This window comes from Molothrus aeneus, chromosome Z (assembly GCF_037042795.1).
Source record: "Molothrus aeneus isolate 106 chromosome Z, BPBGC_Maene_1.0, whole genome shotgun sequence".
NCBI classification, from domain to species: domain Eukaryota; kingdom Metazoa; phylum Chordata; class Aves; order Passeriformes; family Icteridae; genus Molothrus; species Molothrus aeneus.
In genome coordinates, this window is record NC_089680.1 from 11,507,887 (window position 1) to 11,529,472 (window position 21,586).

Below are 21,586 nucleotides of genomic sequence, written 5' to 3' on the forward strand. Positions count from 1 at the left end.
AAACACAAGTATGTGTGGTTTTGATCCTGAAGGAATCAAATTTTTCTTTAGTACTAGGTGTTGTGGTATATAATTTGTAATCTGAAGTCTTGTGAATTTTGTATGACAGATAAAATACACCAAAATACTGGTTTCACCCTGACATTTTCCCACTGTCTCTCAAGCCTGACTTTAGATGTTGGTTTTTTTTCACTATTGCTTGTTCAGTTGTTTTTGCTTACTTATGACAGACTGTCAGTAGAGACATTTGTCAAATTTGGCTTGCTGTGAGGCTGACAACTTTTGAGTCCAGGGCTGGCCCAGGACTGCCCAGCTTACATGAGTTATTTTACTAAATAAACATTAAGGTGGAAGGAGTAGCTGGTGGTTTTTTTTTTTAATGGGAATTTTTCATACCTTCTTGGTGTTTTTATGGGAAAATGACTAACAGCAATTAATTGCTCAGTGTTTTGAATTGGCACTGGTATTTTTTGAGTACTATGCATTTTTGTAATTTGCATAAATCACCTGTGATACAAACCAAACACAACTTTTTAACAGAGCCTTAGATATTGTATTAAATGTATGAATTCTGGCTTGCAGTACTTTTTTCCCCAAATTGATGTAAGTTATTTTGATATCTGCAAGTCTTTGCGGTGCTGTTTTAAAGGATTTTTCTGTGTTTCTTTAATCTGTGTTGATACTGATGATTAGTTACATTTAACAGATAAATACTTAGATTAAATGACTTGCTAATTTGTATCATTCACTTCCATTTGTGTCAAAAGCCACGGTACTTAACAAACCACAAGATGCTTGTGAGTATTTATCCAGATGCATTACAATGCTTGTTTTGTAGTAGTGTAAGGAATAGTGGTCTATCAAGTACATTTTAAGGATAATAGGTAGATGTGGTATTAATTCCCTCTGATATTTTCCTCTTGGTTTAGTATCCTGTTTTATATAAAAAGCTTGCATTAATTTAGGGAGTGAGGAAAATTAAAGCTATTTGAGTTGGCTGTTTGACTGTTTGGGTTGTGATCATCAAATTGGCTATTTGAGCTATGATCAGAACTTATTTTTCTGTGGTGCCTTTTCTTCTGTGGTGTAAAAACCTGGTGTGATGTTTTTCACATGGTCATAAGCTGAGAGGGGGAGGGAGGAAGCAGAGCATCTTCTCTAGTGTGAGGTTTTTCAGGTCTGATCTATCCTGATCTAAACATTTCTGGAAAATTTCAGGAAAATCTTTAAAAGAGAAGACAGTTTATTTTGCAAGAGGGCAAATGAATAATGAGGGCAATATTACATGTGGTAAATTTTGGATTGGGAAATATAGTAGAAGCTTGGCCAGCTTTTTTGCCTGGCAAAATGAATGTGTTGGGAATCTGTCTGATATCTGTGCACTCAAAACCTGTCTGAAGAGGGACAAAGAGTAACAATAGCAGCTGTGTCAGGACTGGTAGGTAGACAGATTTAAATCTAAGACCATAAACATTTTTCAAGGGAGTGGATGACATATGTTAGAAGACTTTAGTAACAGAGTGTGTATGTGTCAATCCTCTGTTCTACATGGCATTAGAAAATGTGCTGAGATCTTTAACAAAACTTAATGTAGTGTTAGCATCTTGTGACACTTTTTCTGGCTTGAGGTAGCAGGTAAAGGTGATTGTTAAATGATTTGCGAGATGGATTTGCAAGGATTTACCTTCTATTTGGAGCTGAGTTACAGTTCATTCTTCTTTGGAACAGAGAACTGTTTCTCCCTGCAGCACCAAAGGGATACTAATCGTGTTGTAATTATGTCCCTGAAACAAGTACAGCCTTGGGCCTCTTCACAGCCCAAGGCTGTACTCTGATTTGGCCTGTTTCCAAAATGATAGCATTGCTGTATTTCAGGTTTTAGAATTATTTGGAGATATTTTAATTTTTTTTCAGAAGTTTAACAGGACATACCAGTAATACTTGTTCAGAATTGAAGGAAGCCATTTCCTGCTGATTTAGATAGAGAATTTAAGTAGACCGTAATTGCTCCAATTAGAATTTGGCTATGGTACCAGACTAAAAATTATAGTGTTGTAAAAATAAATAAATGTTGTGGGAATTTTTAGTCTTCCTAAGGATTTGTAAGATTTAGACTGAGAATTGTCAGTCCTGTAACTTACTTACCCATTCGTGTTTCACCTTCTCTAAAGAGGAAAAAGTATAGTAAGCTGAACAAAGCAATTTTTTGAATGCAACGAAAAGTGTGGTTTTGAGGGTGAGAGGCATTATCTTTTAAATATTTCTAGTTATTAAGAAAAAAATAGGTAGAAGTTAACCATTACATTACATTTGCGTGTGTGTTACCTTCCTATATAAAAATGAAGCAAATAGTTTTTTCGTATATATGCATGATAGTTTTAAGTCTTAACAACAAAAAATAGGTAAATGTATTTTATTGATATTAAACTTGATACAAGTTGTGGCATTTTTCTAAGGATCCTTGATGTGGTGCAAACATTGAGAAGGATTATATCCAAAGTGAGTTAAAACAGATTTGCTAACTTAGCAAAAATTAGAAGGAAACAAAATAATTGGTTTCTGTCTTCCAATGTGAGAGAATCAAACAGAAGCTGTAAAGAAAGGCATACTCAACTTAAGAAACAAATCATCATATGGAGAGCAAGCTAACAAGGTAATTCCCTTAGGGAATATTGGTCTTCGCTAAAAAGGCATGGATTATTTGCTCATCTCCTCTTCAACTGAGTGCCCCAGGGTTCATGATTACCAGTTGTTCCTAGAGTGTACTTGCAAGATCTCTATTGCTTGGTTCTGCAGAACTTAGTAAGGCCAAGCCTTCTTTGCTCCATATCACAACCATGCTTTTTGGTGGATGACACGGATTTTAATTGATTTGTAATATGACAATATGAAAAGTTTTAGAATGTTTCCCCTACAGATAGGTACAAACTCACAAACTATGAGTTTGTTTCCAGAAATATTTTGTGAGAACATTAAGAAGCATGTATTTGTTGACTGTGAGGTGCTTAAATAAAACATGAAACAGAACATAATTATAATTTTTACTGCCCTTTTTAACAAAGTTCAGAGGTCTTCTTATGTCCTGTTTTTACTTTTTATCAGCTCTTTTAGAGACCCTTTACCAGGTCAGCTTTAGCTGGTGTAGCCTGTAGAAAGCCTTCTTTAGGAGCTGCTGGTACCATTTCTGTGTTAAGACTGATGCAAGGTGTTCTTCATCTCAAGGCCAAATCTGCTGTGGCAGTAAATCTTCCACAGTTAAAATGTGGGATCCTCAACCTCATCTCTCTGAGACCCTTGATTTCTTTATAGCACAAGATTTTGTGGAAGCTAATGTCCTCTACTGTGCTTGGAGGGATAGTAGACTTCTAGGTTTTCTTTCTGCCAATTATTTTTAAGGCATGCATAACCTTGAGACTGTACAGTTCTGTGACCTACCCTTTAAGAAAAAAAATAATTTAGGTCTTTCTAAGCACATACCCTGCATGTTTATCTGTCACAAGACTGTATTGTGAATATTTTGATATGGTATTATTCAAAAAGAATGGGTTGCAATGGTACAAGCAATGATAAATGCAATACAATGCTGAACATTGGGACATGCAATATTATATGAATATTCTGAACTGAATATTTCATGTTTTTACTACTTTCTTTACTTCCAGTAGGAGTTGGGATATTTGGAAGTGAAGATACTGAAATTAAGTTATTCTTTGAGAATAACAAAGTGGTGACTGCCTCTTTACATGCCTTTTACAATGCCTTGATGCATTTTTTGACCATTGCACAAATTTCCTATATACTTTTAAAAAGAAGCACGAATAGTGTATTGTTTCTATCAGTGTTAAAATACATAAAATCTTTTTAAATTTGGCCAGGGAACAGCAATGTCCACACTATATTGAACTTTGTTGGCATTATCATGGAAAACACAAATTGAAGATAACAGGTTTATTTGGTTCTCTTTATTTGGCATGTCAGTGTTATTTATCTTTTTGAAAAGTTGTTTGTGCTCTAAACAGAATAATGGGAAATACAGGTACAGAGTACTCTTGCTTGAATCAAGAGGAAAATGAAGTGGATGATAACAAGTATTTGAAATATTTATGATGAGGATGAATAAATAATTTAAAAGGATTGGATTTGAAGGGAGAGTGTAAGTGACATGCAGTTACACTTCCTCTCCTGTGAACAAGTCTTCACAAGATTTTTGATGAATGAATGATTTATGTTAAACTGTTGGAACTGCGGACCACTCCAATCGAATCCTTGGAGAGCAGTTTTGTTGACTCTAGGAATGTCTGCTGTTTGTTTAAAAGACGGCTTTGGATTTTTATGAATGTGAGTCTACCACACATATTGTTTTACAACTGCTGCAATGGCATCTCTTATTTGCAGGTGAGCACTTAGCACTATATAGGGACTACACATACTTGCTGCTAACAGTATCCAGATCACACAACAATCACACTGAACTTTATTCCTTTACTCCTGCTTATCCTTTTCTTTGTATTTTAAAGCCTAATAAAATTATTTTCAAAGTCTTAGAATCTTGGATAGTATTTTATTGCATTACCTTGTGCACTATTCATGAATGTTTATTTGACATACAATTTTAACTAAATATTAATAAATATTCAAATAACCAAATACGGAAAGAAGAAAGACTTTAGATTTAGGATTATTTGGATGTGTGGGATTAATACCGGTGAACATTCTCATGTGGTGAAACACAAGGGCTTAAATAAGGGTTGAACTCAGTCAGTCATAGTGACCTTTTGCAGTACAGAGGCCCCTTAGGTCATCTTTCATATAATAATGAGTATGAACCATGTCATGTTTTGGGAATGGTATTCCCCAATTTAGTACTCCCATTAAAAAGAAGACCATGAGCTGCTCCCATCCCTCCCTCTGGTGGGAGACACAAAAGGCAGAGATCACGAGTTGAGATAAGAACAATTTATTGGATTCAGCAATGGATATGAAAGCAAAGAGTAACAGTATTAATAAAGAATATTAATAGCCAAAGTGTGCAAAGAGGGTAATTTACATGGAAAATGGTCTCCACACCTGGAACAGTTAAGCAAAGTTGAATGACTTCTGGTGACTGGAAAAGGAACACCCTTCTTGGAAGAGTCCCTTTTCCCTGCCCCTGGCACTCACATGAGGTGTAACTGAGTAGTATAATGTCTTGTCCATGCCCCCACGTGCTGATCTGGGCTGGAGCCAGGACAATACAGGAAATGAATTCTGGAAGAGCTGTAGAAATCAGGAATAGAACTTATTTTTCTACATGTGGCCAAAACTTCTGTTGTGGAAAAAATAGCTTTGAAGAGTTATCTTACTCAGTTAATGAATTCAAATATCTAGAATGAAAGCAGAAGCTAGAGTTTTAATTGATATTAGTTATTTTCATGGAAATGTTAGAAATTCTGGCTTGTTTTTCTCAGTCAAGGATTTCACAGATATTGCACATATAGTGGTATTTTCCCATCCCTTACTGCAGATTGTATATTTCTAGAGCAGTTCAGGTGTCAGAAAGAGCTGATAACCTTTATTAGAGTTGCAATGTCCTATGAATGAGGAAAAATTTTATATTAATGTCTGCTTCTATTAGCTTGTGTATTTGCTGTTCTTTTGCTATTATGTACTACAGGCAAACCATGGATTTAATACTTTAATTTAAAGGCGGAAGCAAAAAAATAAAGAAATCAAGTTATACATATAGCCTTTCCTTTTTTCTCTCATGTTAAAAATGCATTTGTTAACTCCGGAAGATTAGTTGGAGGATGGAAAAGTTACTTAGGATTTATGCAGCAGTGGAAGTTTTTCTTTCTTAGCTCAGTAATCTTAAAAGTTTCATGCATTGTCTGGATTTGTGAAGGTGTCTTTTTCTAACCAGCCTGTTACTTGGGGTGTTTTGGAACATGCTGGTCTCTGCAAAGAAGGCAGATGTGTGGTATCTCTGGGCATCAGTTGGCTTTCAGTGCCACCAGATTTGTAACTTTTTGCAGTTCAAATAGTCAGTGTATGTCCCTTGAAAAACTGATGCCACAAAGTAACTGATCTTGTCTTAAATATATGAATAAAGATATTTCTCAGTGACATTCCTTCTTGAAGTTAATTTGCTACCTTTTCTACTGAGTACCAAAAATGTCAGAAATGGAAATTTAGAAGAAAAATTTAAGTAGCTTAATCATCCTCAGTGACTTCAAACAGCACATGCCTGTTTTATAAGATCACTGTGACACAGAATGCTGAATCATTTTAAGGACAACCTCTGCTTGGTGTACAGTGTAAAGTTTTGGTCTTTATGAGCATTCTTTTAGATGCCTTAAGACCATCTGAAAATAAATTGGTTTTTATCTCCATAATTTTTTTCTAAAGACAATATTAAAATTTTGGAGAAGCTGTAAACCCCCATGTACTGTTTTTTTTTTGTTCTTTTATATCACTTGTTTTTTTTCCAAACATTTACTTTTCCTTGTGTTACAAAAATGCTGTCTCATTTGGATGACGTGCATGGGTGTGCAGGCACGCAAGGTTAAATGTTGGGTCACACATAAGAGTGTGGTAATTTTTGACTCATTAAAAGTGTATAATCCAAATTTAAATTCTAGAAATAACAATGTGAGAGTAAACTTCACAGTACATCTCGTACATCTCAATAGAAAGTAGTTTAAGAATTCTGACATGGATTTCTGTCAATACTTGTTTTAATAACTTCATTTGTTTAAAGTTGGCATTTATTACATTTCTTTTCTCAGAGTCCTTCAGAGTTGTTTCTCTGTTCCATGATTAAATGCTGCCTTATCTAGCATTTTCTTTGGTGAGGACAGCCAGTTAGTTTGGGACTTTTTTTTTTCTTTTTTTTTTCCTTTTTTTTTTCAAACCAGTACTCTGTCATAATTAATGGCTGTTCCTAAGGTACCTTCTAGGGATCAGGCATTCTGTTGATCCTCTCTTTCTCATTCCTGCTTGTATCCCTGTCTCTTGTGACTCATATTTTTCTCTTTTCTGTAAAGGAACTCATGAAAAATATTTTTATAACAACAAATGTTTATATTTGTGACTGGGCAAGCCTGTCAGTAGTAAAGTTTTTGCATTGGACAACTGCAATTTTAAAGGCAGATTCTTTAAATTATCTCTAAATAAATAGTGTAAGACTTAGTCCAGTTTTTGTCCATAAATTTTTTTTCTTAGGGAAGACAATTATGATACATTGAGTAGACAGTGAATTTATGAGGAAGCCTAATGGTAGTTTCCTGTGATTTCTCAAAGTCTTGTTTTCCAAATAAGAAACTGCATTCTGTTTTTCAATGAATGAGTAGTAGTAAAATAATTCAATGCATTTTCAGCAGATATATTAATTCCTCTGAGTAAAATGAATGTCACTAGATCTAAATCAGTTACAACTATGCTATTTATAAGGCTGTTTTAAATAAGCATCTACCCAATTCACATGATAGTTATGAAAACTGGTCCTATCCTGTAAAAAAATATAATAGTTGTCAGCTGTAGTTTAACTCTGTAGTTTAATGCAATTTGCATTAGTTTACCCCTTGAGAATCATCTCATAGTGTAGGAATTAATGGAAGCTGCAACTCTGTCTAGTACTTTTAGGGAGTATCCTCATGAGGGACTCTGCAAACAAGTTTGAGTGGGTGGGAAAATACCACAGAAGCTACCCAAAATTTTACAGGTAAAATTTTGTGTCTAGCTGCATCTTGTGGGTGGGTGCCTGAAGAAGAGTTCATGTTACTCTCAGTAATGCTTTAAAGTGATGAAAATTTCCAAAGCATTGTGAATAAAAGAAATTAAAAATTTGGGATTGCAGATTCGTGTTTCCTTCTGGCGGTTATGTATTTATCAAACCTACTTGGTTTCCAGGTATAGTAAGGAATTTGGAATATTAATTAGTGATTTTTTTTTGAGCATTTTAAACCAGATTTATGTTAAAATTAAAAAGTATTTTTATGCTGTGTTTTCTCATATGATTACATAGCTACTAAGGTATGGCTCATTTTCAGAACTAAATTGAGCAGGACAATTTCCCAGTAACTGAAACTTCCTAGAACTTCCTTTGGTTTCGGTTCAAAGCTCCTTGTAGGTATTGAAGTTTTTGTAGATAAAGAAAATTAAATCAGGAGTAATTGAGCGACAGATCATCTTAGAGAAAGATCTTTGGTAGGTTTTGGCTTTCTGTGTTTGGAAGTTTGTCTTGCAGGCCAGGAGCTGATGAGAATCCAAACTTGCAGAATGTTTCTATTAGAAATAAGTTGAATGAATAATATTTAATTTATCTTTAATCTGTAACAGCTCATCTTTCATCAAAGAAAACAACCCAGCTTTAGATTTTGTTGGCGCTTTGAAAATACTGTGTGGCAGCCCCTGACAATGCACTGCTTGACCTTGCTGTGTGCCATTCTTCTTGCTAAAAAGGCATGCAGGAGGCACACTGACAGTAATCTCTCAGCTTGGCACTTTTACAGTGAGAAGGGCTTACTGTGTAAGCATGAGGCTTAACATGCCATACCTTGTTGTAATTGCAAGTTCTAAGAAGGTCATCTCAGGTCTTTTATCCTTTGGGGTGGATGGGTTAAATTGTGTGCAGTTCATATTATAGCTTATTGGTTATTTGAGTTCTTTAAGTGCAAGTTTGTGGACACTAGAACAGTAAATATCATTTGGAGCAAATACATAACCTTATGAAAAATTCCAGTGTCTTAGCCAGAACTCTTCCATTCCCTTTATTGTGCAAAATTTTAATAGTGCAATTTCTGTCTGCCCAGTCCCTGTCAGTATTAATAGACACTTGTAAGTCCTTGATATCCACAACCAGCTGCAAAAATCTATTTATATGTATTTGCTCACTCTTTCTAGCTTGTTCCCTCACCTATGGTCCATGCTACTGAAATTGTTCGGTATCATAGTGATTGTGAGGATTTCAGAATGCATGAGTAACTTATTATGGGTTTTAATAGTTTTTGTACCTGCTTGTCTCAAATTGATGATTTTGTTTTAAAAGCAGGATTCTTTTGCTTTCTCCATTTCCTTAATTCTGTATTACACTGAAATTCTAAGGGTAAGTGGTTCGCAGGTAGGAAGAATTTACCCAGTGTCAGGGTTTCTGTATTTTAAAAGGTTTTCCCCTTTTAATAGATTGTCCTACACAGTCATTTCTGAAAGAATGTAAAGTAAAAACTCCGTAATTTTACTCACTAAATAAAATGAAGGCACTTTCTTCCTGTCTGTAGTGGTTTATTAGATCTCATGAGAGGAACATAAAGACAAGGTTTTGCCATCACTCTCTACACAGAGATCCATTTTTGCTGTCTCAGACTGGTTGTTACTTATGGTAGCTAAATTAACTGAAGATCCAGAGTATCTGAAATGTGTGATATGGAAGGCCACTAAATTCTGAAAGCAAGCATGTAAAGAGAAGTGTCTTCAAATGGCCTGCACTTTGCAATTTTTCTGTAAACAGAATAATGGCACTGAAAAACTCACTGTGAAACAGTTTGTTTTGGAAGCATATCTACTGTCCATTTTGTGTGGCTCCCAAGAGGTGAAATGTAAGGTCTTAAGAGGCTCGGGAAGCAGTCAAGGCTGGGACAGCAGTAGGTGTTACTTGAGATGCCGTTAGTTTCAGAACCAAACCATGTCATTTAGTGGGTCACACATTCAAGAGGGATGTCAAACATGAGGTTAATGTGAAGAATTTGGGCTTACAGAATGAATTCCAGAAGCAGGAGTTAAATTCTGCCCAATTGCAGCAACTATGCAAAATTGGGAATCCTTGTTTTGGCTTCCTTATGAGTTGTCTGGAATATGTCCATAATGGGGAATTTGAACAAATATGAGCGGAAAATCTTGGACTGCATTTGATTCAGATTATTTTATGGGTCATATGTTCCTGCCCACCACTTCAGCTTTTCCTGTGAAAAGCCAGTAAGTGTTTATAAGCTCTATGCTTCTCTCACGCACATTTTTGGCGTATTTTGTACTTTTGTTTCTTTTTTGCCAGAATAGCATGTTGGACTTGCTTATTACAGGGGAAGATCTGCTAGAGGATTTTTATAGATAGAGTTTGCTTTTTGAATGGAAACAGTAGTTATGGAATCATGCATTCCCTAGGAACCTCACCAATCAGTCAGCCAGGAGGTATGAAATATCATGGATCTGTTTTCTCAACATCAAAACTGCACTTCTAACATAAGCATTTTACACAAAGCTTGTTATTTCCCCCCCTTTTTTATGGAGGGTTTTTTGTTTGTTTTTACATCCCTAGAGGACAAATGCATGGAGAGCAGCCAAGAAGAAATTGGGAGTGAAAAGCTAGAAATAACCTGGCAATATATGCTTGCTGCCCTGGAAGCCTGGGTTGCATCCAGAACCCCATGGGCAACAGGGGAGGGAGGGGATTCTGCCCCTCTGCTCTACTCTGGTGAGATCTAACTGGAGCACTGCATCCAGTTCTGGGCTCCCAGCATAAAAAAGAAGGACAAGGCCCTTTCAGAGTGAGTCCAGGGAAGGGCCACAGGGCCCTTGCTCAGAGGACTGCAGCACCTCTCATGTGATAAAAAGGCTGGGAGAATTGGGACTTGAGGAAGAGAAGACACTGAGGATACCTTACTGCAGCCTTTCAGTACCTAAAGCAGCCCCACAAGAAAGATGGGGACAAACATTTTAGCAGGGTATGTAGGTACTGAGCAAGGGGTAATGACATTGAGCAAAAAGAGGGTTGATTTAGCTTAGATGTAAGTTTTTTTATGCTGAGGCCTGTAAAACACTGGAACAGGTTACCCAGGGAGAGATGGTACATGCTCCAACCCTGGAAACAAAATTCAAGTCCAGGTTGAACAGATGTCTGTGCAACGTGATGTAGTTGAATATATCCGTGTTCATTGCAGGGGCATTGGACTAGATGGCTTTTACAGGTCCCTATCAACTTAAACTATTCAGTGATTGTTTATAAGTAATTGGCATTAATAATGATTTCTGTCTTAGTGAAATCTGAGCAGCTCAATGAACAAACATACTATATTCACTGGAATATCAGCATTTTATCCTATTTAAAACATACAAGCACAAAAGCAATTGTCATATTGAAAATTTTACAGCCGATATGTAGTAGATATGTGGTCTGGAATCTGGAGTTCTTTATACTTATGGACTGTGCTTTTCTTTCCTGACTCTTGCAAAAAAAGTAATTGTAGAGTTTCATCTAAATATCTGAAGTTGCCATCTTTGTACTAGATTGGTGTGAACTAAAAATGGTAACTGTCTGTTATGACCAAGTTGAAGATGCATATTGTTAATCCATTTCAGATAAGTTAACAAGTTTATTATATGCAGAAGTAATAGCAATTGCATTTGAATAATATAATCCAAACTTAAACTTTAGATTGTAAAAGGAAGATTTTTCCTGTAACTCAAGTAATCTTTGTATAGTATGGAGTATCATGAGCAACTCCTTGTGAAGATCTAGAAACCTATTGAATAAGGAGAGGTATCATAGGTTGTATCTAATCTATGTCTTTTATGTGTTAGGAAGGAAGGAAGTTGTATGACATCTTAAATAATGTCAATAAAAATCTGAAATGAGGTATTCAGGAAGGTATGATGTTGATTTTTTGTGTTCTTTTTCTGTGCACAACAGTTCATGTTGTCAAGACAATGGATCTTTATCTTAGTCTGGGTTAAAAAGTGAAAGCATTGCTTCTGTGTACTCGTATACTTCAGGCTCCTTAAAGAATGACTATAATAAATGTTGGATTTAACGTGGGTGACATTCCACTGAAAGCTGTGTTAAGGTCTTTGTTCTTTTCCTGTATAACCCAGAGCGGAGCCATACTTAACAGTTAAGTTTCATTGCTTCGTAGAAATCAGTGGCTTTCTGTCAAGTTGTGTGTCCTGTCACGTTTAATTGTAATCATTTGGAATTTTCAGACTAGAGTACATGTATGGAAATCAATATTTTTGATACAATACGCTGGAGGGATTTCAACATCTATAGGTATTTTAGTTAAATACACCATATAAATGCATAGAAGACAAGCATGTTTCATAATTGTTACACACAACATTTTACAATTATTTGCTTTATGGTTCCAAATAAAGCCAGGATATTCACACTGGTTGCCATTTCTAACCTAGTGCTTAGTACGTCCCTTGCACATCTTAAAAATTGTTGCAGGGTTGTTGGGTGTTACAACCATTTTAGCAATATGAGATACATTATTTGGCCCTAATGCACTGCTTTCTTCTGCCATAAGCTTTAGAATAGAATAGAAAAGAATATACCTGAGTGAAGCGTGAAGGTGTGTTTCTACCAAGCATAGACCTCAAGTCCATGCAATATAAATGTATCTTTTCCTCTTTCCAGATGCATAAAGTCACTTAGCAATTTATCCTCATGTCACATTACATAAAATTGTGCTGCTATAAGAGAGCTTAAATGTTAATGTTTTGAAGGTAATTTATGGGTGGCATGGGAGAATTAGTAATCGAAAGAGTAATGGAATTGGAACCAGCTGTGGAAGCTACATAGGAAATTGTTCTTCCTTCCTGCAGTAACAGAGACATGCTGTAATTTTTAACCCTTGTCCCCCTACCTTCACCCTGTGTTGCAGATCTTCTTTACATGACTAGCTCACACACACACACACACACACACACACACACTACACACTCTTTTAATTCCTTACTGTAATTATTTGGTAAATTTGTGGACAACTGCTGTCATTGTCACTAGGTGGGTTGTTACACATAAATTTCTGTCTCTCAAGATCCTGAAGTAAACTTTCGAATGAGCATGTTTCACAATAACAGCTGTAGAACTGTTGAAAAGTGGAATCTGTGGACATCTCTCTCTCTCTTGAGCTGTAATGGTTTGGTTTGCTGAAGGTAGTGTTTGCTAAGACCAACAGGACCCCTAGGGAATATGAAAAACTTCACCATCATTGCTGAAAACCTTATAGCAGATTCCTTGAAATAGGTGTTATTTATTCCCATTTTTTCAGGTGAGGAAATGGAGGTATGTAGAAGTCAAATAAATAGCACAGTTAAAGGTTAAGGATTGGTCTACACCAATTTTGGTCATTAAAACACAGTTTAAAAAAGGGGGCTTGCTAATGAAGTTGTCATTATACTGGTATAGAGGTTGTATTATCCTGATTATTAAATTCCATGCTTACATGTTCACCAGAAGTCTTAAAATGAGCTCTTTAAATAAGGCTCTTTTTGATAAGAGGAAAAATGGATTTTATTTCAGTTGTGGTAATACTATTTCTGTTTTAGATTGCAATTCCAAATATTGATTATATATTGGTTGCATTGTGTTTTTAAGCTTTGATGAGCCCAGGATTGTATTGCTGTTGATGGACTTAATTTCAGTGGTTACACAACTTTCAAAAGAAGCCTTAATGCATATTGTACTGCATATGTAACTTTAATTTAATAAAGCCTCTGATGTACATTCATAGAAGTGCATGTAACTAAAATTGGGTTTTGCTGCATGAATTATAAAGGCTTAGTAATATTGTTGACTTTTTAAGTATATAGAGGCAAGGAATATATTTTTTTGAAAAAACTTGTTTAACTTTTTTGTACGTATTTTTGAATTGTAAGATAGTTCATTAGGTACTTCTATTTTGACAGCAGTTAAATTTAGAGAACAGTAAAGCTATTTTAAAGAGTGAAAAACATCTAAGTGTTCATGGTTTATCTTGGTGAGTCAGGTGAAAGAACTTAATGCTCTTTATTCTCTAAAGTTTGCCAAATGGTGGTAATGATAAAGTGTCTGTGTAGTTTAGATAAAAGATGTTTTGGAGCAGGTTTAATGTAAATAATTAAGTGAACTGGCTAGCAGGCTGAAAAATGTTATGCGTTAACAAATGTTAAGTTCAGTCTGGTTGTGCATTCTATGTTTTGGTTTTGGATTCTTTCATGAGTGTCTTTTATGGCATATTCCCTGTGGTTGAACTCTCACACAGACTCTGTGGTACAAAATTATACACAAGCTGAATGTAAAATAGGTGAATGCCTGTTCCGATCTGAACTAAGCATTTGGCACATTTTCTCTAAAGACTTAGAAGTTCACAATTATTTGTCCTTTCTGATTTTATAATTAAGCTATGGTCTGGAAACCTACCAACCTGAACAGAGCTTTCAGAGTTTATTTCTTCTCATTGTCTGCTGATCGATGGTTGTGTAAGTTGTTTTACTGTTGCAGAGTAAATGGAAGTATTCCATTATGTTAAAACAAAGTGCTCTATTCAGCTCTAAGGAATAACCTTAATAAAGGATATGCCTGACTGAAAATGCTAGAGATTTTTTTCATTCCTAATATGGCAGGTAGCAGTAATGTTTTGTAATTTTTTATTGTAGTGAAACAGTAACTTGACTGAACATGGGTGCTTTTTGGTGGTATGTGGCAGCTGTACATACAGTTTCAGCAAATTTGAAGTATTTATATTTATATTTATATTTATATTTATATTTATATTTATATTTATATTTATATTTATATTTATATTTATACCCATTTGAAGCTGAGAAGATAAAGATGAAACAGGTAGGTGGTTATATGAGTGGAATGTAACTAGAATACTCAGTTTAAGTAAACCTGTCTCCCAGAAACTGCAGAGGAAACTTGAATGACTCCAGGCAATTTTAGATTTAAATCAGTTTTATCGATGATTATAACTTGTTTTAAAAAAGGCTCAAGAGAATTTCTTTGGTATACATTGTGAGAACAATTCCCATGTCATAATAATTAATTTAATATAAACTATGACTTCATAAATCAAAGACTAGTTACAAATTTAGAAATTTATCTGAATGAGATTTAGGAATCTAGATAAAAAATAACAACCTCCTGAAATGTGTCTAAAAGTAGCACCCGGAAGATAGATCAAGCAGGCTTTTTGCTGTACTTCAGAAGTATGATGTTTATTTCTAAAAATGGTGCTTGCAAACATGCTGAGATTCTATTTGTAATACCTTTTCTAGACTGCTAAGCCATTGGAGTCTTTTCAGAAAGGGATATGCTGATAAGTGGCATGAAAGGGAGGGGGGAGTTAGTTGATGTTACCTGTTGTGTCATGGCACAGTCTCTGAGTTACCATTTGACTAAACATCTAATAAAATATGTTGTATCTGTCCTATAATAACAATAGAAATTTATTACTTTTAGGCAGTCATGTTGGAATAAAAATTTAGTCTAAAGCCTTTTTCCTTGCTGGTCGAACCTGACAAAACACTAAGGTTCAGATCATAAGAGAAAAATTACACGAATCTCTGAATTAGATGATGTTGGGAGAAACTAGCCACAGTACTATTTTCATGTTGAATAATTAAATTTACTTCCTGTTGGTATTTGAAAGGAAGTTCATCTATTTAAACCACCATTTAATTCTTGAGTGCATACTGAGGCAATACCTCTTAATTCACTAAAGGAAGGAATAACATCTCCTTGATCTTCCTATGCTTAAAATTCAAGATGTAAATATTCTGTGCTGTTTTGACTCACCTAAATTAAAGGCTGGAAACTGGGAACCAATATAATTTTGTAGGACCCTTCTGATATTTCTGTTAATTTTGAAGGTTTTCTGCATTCATCATGCAGTTATAGTTATCTATGTTTCTCCATGAGTAATGGATATTTTGGGTGTTTTGTAGGAATGCCAGCCAAGATAATACATACCAGTGTTTGCATACATCCTCCTGTTTTCCAGAATGTTTTCCTTTGTCTTCAGACCAGAAATTTAGATAATACAGGCATGCGTGCTCTAATTTAATTTAATCAATTTAATCAAGGCACCTATGCTAGGAATTCAGATGCTTTGCACTTTTCCTGAATAATTAATGAAGAGAGAGAGGTTTCAAAATAGTTTTGTTTTTTTGGTACACTGATTCTTCTTCTTTAGTTATTTACTTATTTTTGAAGACTGTACAGGAAGTCTGAAGAAAGTTGTTTCCATATTTAGATGTATCACATTTAGAAACTCAGATTATATGAATCTGGGCCAAGCTGAGTTTAATAACATGCAAGTTTGCATGAGAATACATCTGTCAATTCTAACACCTAAAAGAGAGGAAATTAAAAGTTGTTGAAATGTCCTTTCAAATCTGTATGCTTCCTTCTGCATGGAAGTTTGTGGGTAATGCACTCCTGTAAACCCAAAAAAATTTACATTTTTCTGTTGCTGTGGAACAGCATCTGGCCCATCTCTTATATTGTAATTTTTCATACTTTGTCTTTCTCTTGAGTGTTCACTTGTGCAACCTTAGTGTATATCTTACACATTTATTTTCAGTTTAGTTTACAGAGGAAAAGAGTGAAAAATTGTGACTTGGTAAACTTGCCCATTTTACAAGTAGTGTGGTTTTAATCAGTGCATGATTGTGGAACAAAACATGACATCACTGTGTGTTTGTTTGAAAAACAGGTTTAAAAAAGAACAGAAAAAAAGAAATTAGAACACTTACTACTGCCTTCACCTTTCACTGCTGTCATGGAAAATTCATCTGGGTGCCTAACAGCTGAAAACATTTATCTAGTTTGAAAAGAGGAATGAGGGATGTTTTCTTCCAGATTTGTGAAATACTCCCCTTAACCTCCTTTTATCTTCAAATAATGTTTCAGACTTAATATTGAAGAACAGAACAGGGTTCTTTTCTCTCTGTTCATCATCACTAAAATAGTCTCTTAATTTCCTTCACTTGCACATTGAAGTTGGATGTGAGGTAGAAGGGGAAAACCTGCTTTTTTGTGGGCCTGAGGTTAATTCCAATGCAAGAAGGTTATGCAAGTATCCCCTCTGAAGTTTTATGGACTTCTAGAACTTCTTTACACTGAAAAAAGAGTTTAGGGTGTATTTGAAGTGATGTGTGAGAGGGAATACTTGACCTGTAAACCAAACACATTTTGATACAGACAAGCAATAACAAGCATGAGTTGAAGCCTTCTGCTATTCGTATTAACATATGGTTGTGCCTAGATACTGCAGCACTTGGACCAGATTTCTTTGGTGATCACGATAAACAGTGGCTTTTCTCCAGAATTCACTGGTTTTCTGTGGTATTTTATCTGTCTGAACGTTACAGGCTGCCCATGGAGTCTCCCTCTCTGGAGATATTCAAAACCCACCTGGTTGAATTTCTGTGTCACCTGCTCCAGGTGACCCTGCCTTGGCAAGGGGGTTGGACTGGATGATCTCCAGAGGTCCCTTCCAACACTGACCATTCCATGGTTTTGTGAAGAGCTTGTGCTGTTGTAACTGTCTGCTTTGGGAATTACTGTGTCAGATATCCAGTCTTTTCTGTTGTGATTGTTGATGAGTTGTCTGCCCATATTTTTGTCCTAAAAATGTTTTAAGTATGAACATTTTTATAAGAAGATATTACATTTCTATTTTTAACTCTTTCCTGTCATCTTGCTTAACTTTCTTAATTGCATTTACGGTTTTGAATGCTTTGCTGAAGAAAATAACAGAGGGGTAAATATGCTGGTATCTGATCAAAAGACAGATTTCAGCCTTGTCAGTCTGTATGCTGGTGTACAAAATAAAAGTCTTTCAAAGGGTCTCAAATTTTCCTGCGCTCCTCATCTTGCCTATCAGCAGTGTGACATTTGCTTTTCCATGCAAATCAGTAATTTTGGATGGGAAGAGAATAAGCTTTAAAAAAACTTGCAAGAAAACATGGACATTATGTATTTAAACAACAGGCACAAAAATAAGAAGTCCTTTTTTCTAAATTGCCAGAAGGCCTGAGATTTGAATGATTAAAACATGGCCTTCTGTAGGGGGACCTTTTTTGTGGGGAGCTAAGTTCTTAAGTAGATGCTGGTACTTGCATTACTGTTTGTTGCTAGGGTTTGTTGTTCCCTTTCCACTTGAACCAGCTATTCCTGTTGTCTATTTACTATTCCAGTAATTTCCATCTCTCTTCAAATAAGGCAGTAATCATCTGTGTCAGACCACCTTTGTGATACTTGTTCTGCAAAACCTGCATTTTCACCAGCAATGGAGAAATATCTGTGAAGTGTAGCTCTTGCCTCCTTCTCATCGTTCCTGCCCATGAACAGACAGCATCTTCCCTGTAGAGTATATCAAACCAGAGACCTGAAAGAGCAGGGTGTATGTACACTTGGAGCAGAAGGGGGTTTTTAGTATTGTAGAATCACTTAGAAATATTGAATGGTTCGGATTGAAAGGGACCTTAAAGCCCATTTCATTCCAATGTGCCTGCGACTAAAGCAGGTTGCTCAGCGCCCCATCCAGGCCGGTCTAAAAAACTTCAGGGATGGGGCATCCACAGCTTCTGTCAGCAACCTGCGCTAGTACCTCACCACCCTCACAGTAAAGAATTTCTTCGTAATCTCTAATCAAAACCTACCCTCTTTCTCAGTTTAAACCTACTGCCCTATGTCCTAATGCTACATGTCCTTGTGGTAAGTCCCTCCAGCTTTTTTGAGGCCCCCTTCAGATACAGGAATAATGTTTCCCCAGAGCCTTCTCTTCTCCAGGCTGAGCAATGCTCCCAGCCTGTCCTCACAGGAGAAGTGCTCCAGCTCCCTGATCAATTTAAAGGCTCTCTTTAACCTTTTCTCTTGCTCAAGAGAGGGAAAGTGCTCACCTTTTAGTTCAACCAGCTATAGTTTTGCATTTTTTTTTCTCCATGCTGTGCCATGAGACAAAAATGCTCTGAGAGAAAGCTCTGCTCTCACAAATGATAGATAGTTGCAAGTTTTCAGGAAGCCAGTGTTTCAGGACAGAACTGGGAACAAAGGAGCTATCCAGATTTTTTCCAGGGCAGCATATGATCTTGAAGTTCTCAAAAAAGGCAATTGCAAACACAGAGAAAAAATAAATGGTTTTTCTCTGTAAATTATAGTATTGTAGGTACCCAGAAAAGTTCCTATTTAAAGGCCTGATGTGTGAAAGATTTCCTATAGTTTGCAAATCTCGCTCATAAAATACAATTTCCATTTATATACAAACCTCTGGAAAAGGAACAGCAGAGGTTCTTTTTAGGTATAAATGTGCCTAAATTTTTCCCTTCTCTGGTTGGGCCATGAAAAAGTGAGTAATTTTGGTTTATTTGATTTTTTGTTTTTGTCTGATTTTTCTCGAGACATTCTGGGGAGACTAATCTAGTTTCAACCTCTGGTTGCTAGTGGCATATTTTCTGAGTATTGTTTGAGAATAAGGAAGCTCCCAAAAGGAACAAGGGGAAAAAATCCACAATATTTATTGAAAGTGGTTCAGTAAATAGAAGATTGTTGTTAGGCCCAGGAGTATAAACTCAGCTAGGGTTGAAATTCCCTGAAAAAATTGAAACTCCATACTGCAGATGTGGTGCTGATTTACAATGTCCCCTTTGCAGAAATTGCTTTTAAGGTAAAACTGTTCATTTTGACAAAAACCTGTGAACGTGTAGAATAGTCTGTTTCACAGATTTAATATATATTAATCTTATGTCAGCCATGGAATTGGGAATTTTTGTAAAAGTATTAGGAGATATGTCAACACCATAACTATTTTCCTCTGTTTCTGCTGAAGCAGAAATTTAAAATATTATCTTTTCCTCCTGGGCTTTAAAAGAAAACAACAACAGCAACAACAAAAACCACCCTGGAAATCCTGGTGTAAAAAGATTTTATCTCCTGTAGTTTTAATCACTATACAACTTTTGCAGAACAATATTAGTGAAATCATATAGTGTAAAGTTAACATCTAAAATCCAAACAATAGCTGAAGATCTGGAAGTGCAGGTACATTTCAGGCAAACTCTATCTTGTCTTTTTTTTTTCCACACTTACAGTAATATTCCAGTGTACATGATATCCAGATGTTCAAATCAGCCTAAATGTATTAGCTATATTTCCCTTTCGAAGTGTGAAAAAAAAGGATTTAATTCATTATTCTTTGAAGGGTAATAATTGGAAAAGTGCAATAGTGCTGGTAGTTGCACCTGATTATCTTGTGTGCATATATATTTCTAATGTGCTGTAGCACATTAGAAATACAGCATTCTGAGTTATTTAGGAAGTTCATGGTTAACTAAAATAGAATAAGCCACCTTGGTTTTTTGTAAATATTTAGCTAATTTTAAGATGTTATGCCAAGATGCGTTCCTGGATGTTGTTATCTTAATTTTTGTTTTGAATAGTCTAAACAGTTACTTTAACTGTCAGGCATCCCTTGGACGCTGCAGAGCTTAGCACCAGTAGCAGTTGCCAAGTGTCTGACTTTTAGGCTCAGAATGTTTGATTTATCAGGTGGCAGAATATATTCCTGTCTGTTTTTCTTCCCTAAAATGAGTAGCCAGAATACTGTTCAATGTGAATGTGGTGTAAGGCAAGAATGTTTTCATGTTAGTGCTTCACTCTTCTCATAAAAAGGGGGATTTAATTCTTGTCACCTGAGGGAGCTAGTAATTAAAATAAGGTAATTTTTTTCTAGATAATTTTGTTTATTAATAAATTATTTTTTCTTTGACTTACTGAAAGACCTCTCAAAGTAGTTAAGATACCCTCTGAAAATGAAATTCAATGCTGACACAATATAGACATACAATACCAACCTTTGTGGTAAGTTACATGAACTGGAGAACTCTATAATATTCCAATAAGAAAAGCAACCTGGCAGTGATTAAGGTAAGAATGCAGCAAGTTTCTGTGAAAGCCTTTGATTCACAAAAATAGTACATCTTTTATTGTGTGTGATGTATGTTGTGGATGAATCTTGGAAATTGTTTGCTTTTCACATTTGGGTTTTTATGGAATGTACTTGGATGACAAGTGCAGGCAATGGCTGTTGAGCAGTTTTTTGCATTCCAAGAACAACGAATATCAGTTTATAGTGTAGGGAATGATGGAGCATTGGAAACTTAATTTGTATTATTATGATACCTTTGTGTGCTTTATAGTGTCCCTTGAATAATAAACTCATTTTCATAATCACAGCTTTGCTTGGGAATTTTGAGCTACAAATGTTTCTCAGCTTCTAAACCACAGAATCTGTGAAAGTGTCACTTGGTTCCATGTGGGCTATGCCTTTTAGGTTGTGGTGTAGTTACTGGTAAACCATTACTGTTACCTTCTGGTGGGCTGACCTTGGCTGGATGCCCACCAAGCTGCTTTATCACTCCATCCTCAGCAGGATGGAGTGGGAGAAGAGAGGAAGATGGAGAAAAATTGCATGGATCGAGATAAAGGCAGCTTAATGAAGTAAAAGTGAAGTCTGAACATGGAAACAAGGGAAAACAGAGGATTTATTTTCTACTTCCTGTTAGCAGGGGATGTCTTGCTGCATCCCAGTTGGGCTTCAGTGAGCAAAGTGGTTGCTCTGGAAGACAAATTATGAAAGCACATGCACAGCCTCCATGTCCTCCCCCCCTTAAAGACCATCTCATTTCAACCCCCCTGCCATGGGCTGAAGCACCTTCCACTAGACTGAGTCGCTCGGAGCATTATCCAACATGACCTGGAACATTTCCAGGAATGAAACATCCACAGCTTCTCTGGGCAACCTGTGCCGGTGCCTAAGAACCTTCAAAGTAAAGAATAATGTCTAAT

At 35.9% G+C, this 21,586-nt stretch overlaps 1 protein-coding gene across 1 annotated transcript in view; it reads left to right on the forward strand.

Moving 5' to 3' along the window:
- The window catches only part of WDR70 (WD repeat domain 70), a 126,582-nt gene that overhangs the window by 8,810 nt on the left and 96,186 nt on the right, over positions 1-21,586 (forward strand). The window lies entirely within an intron of this gene.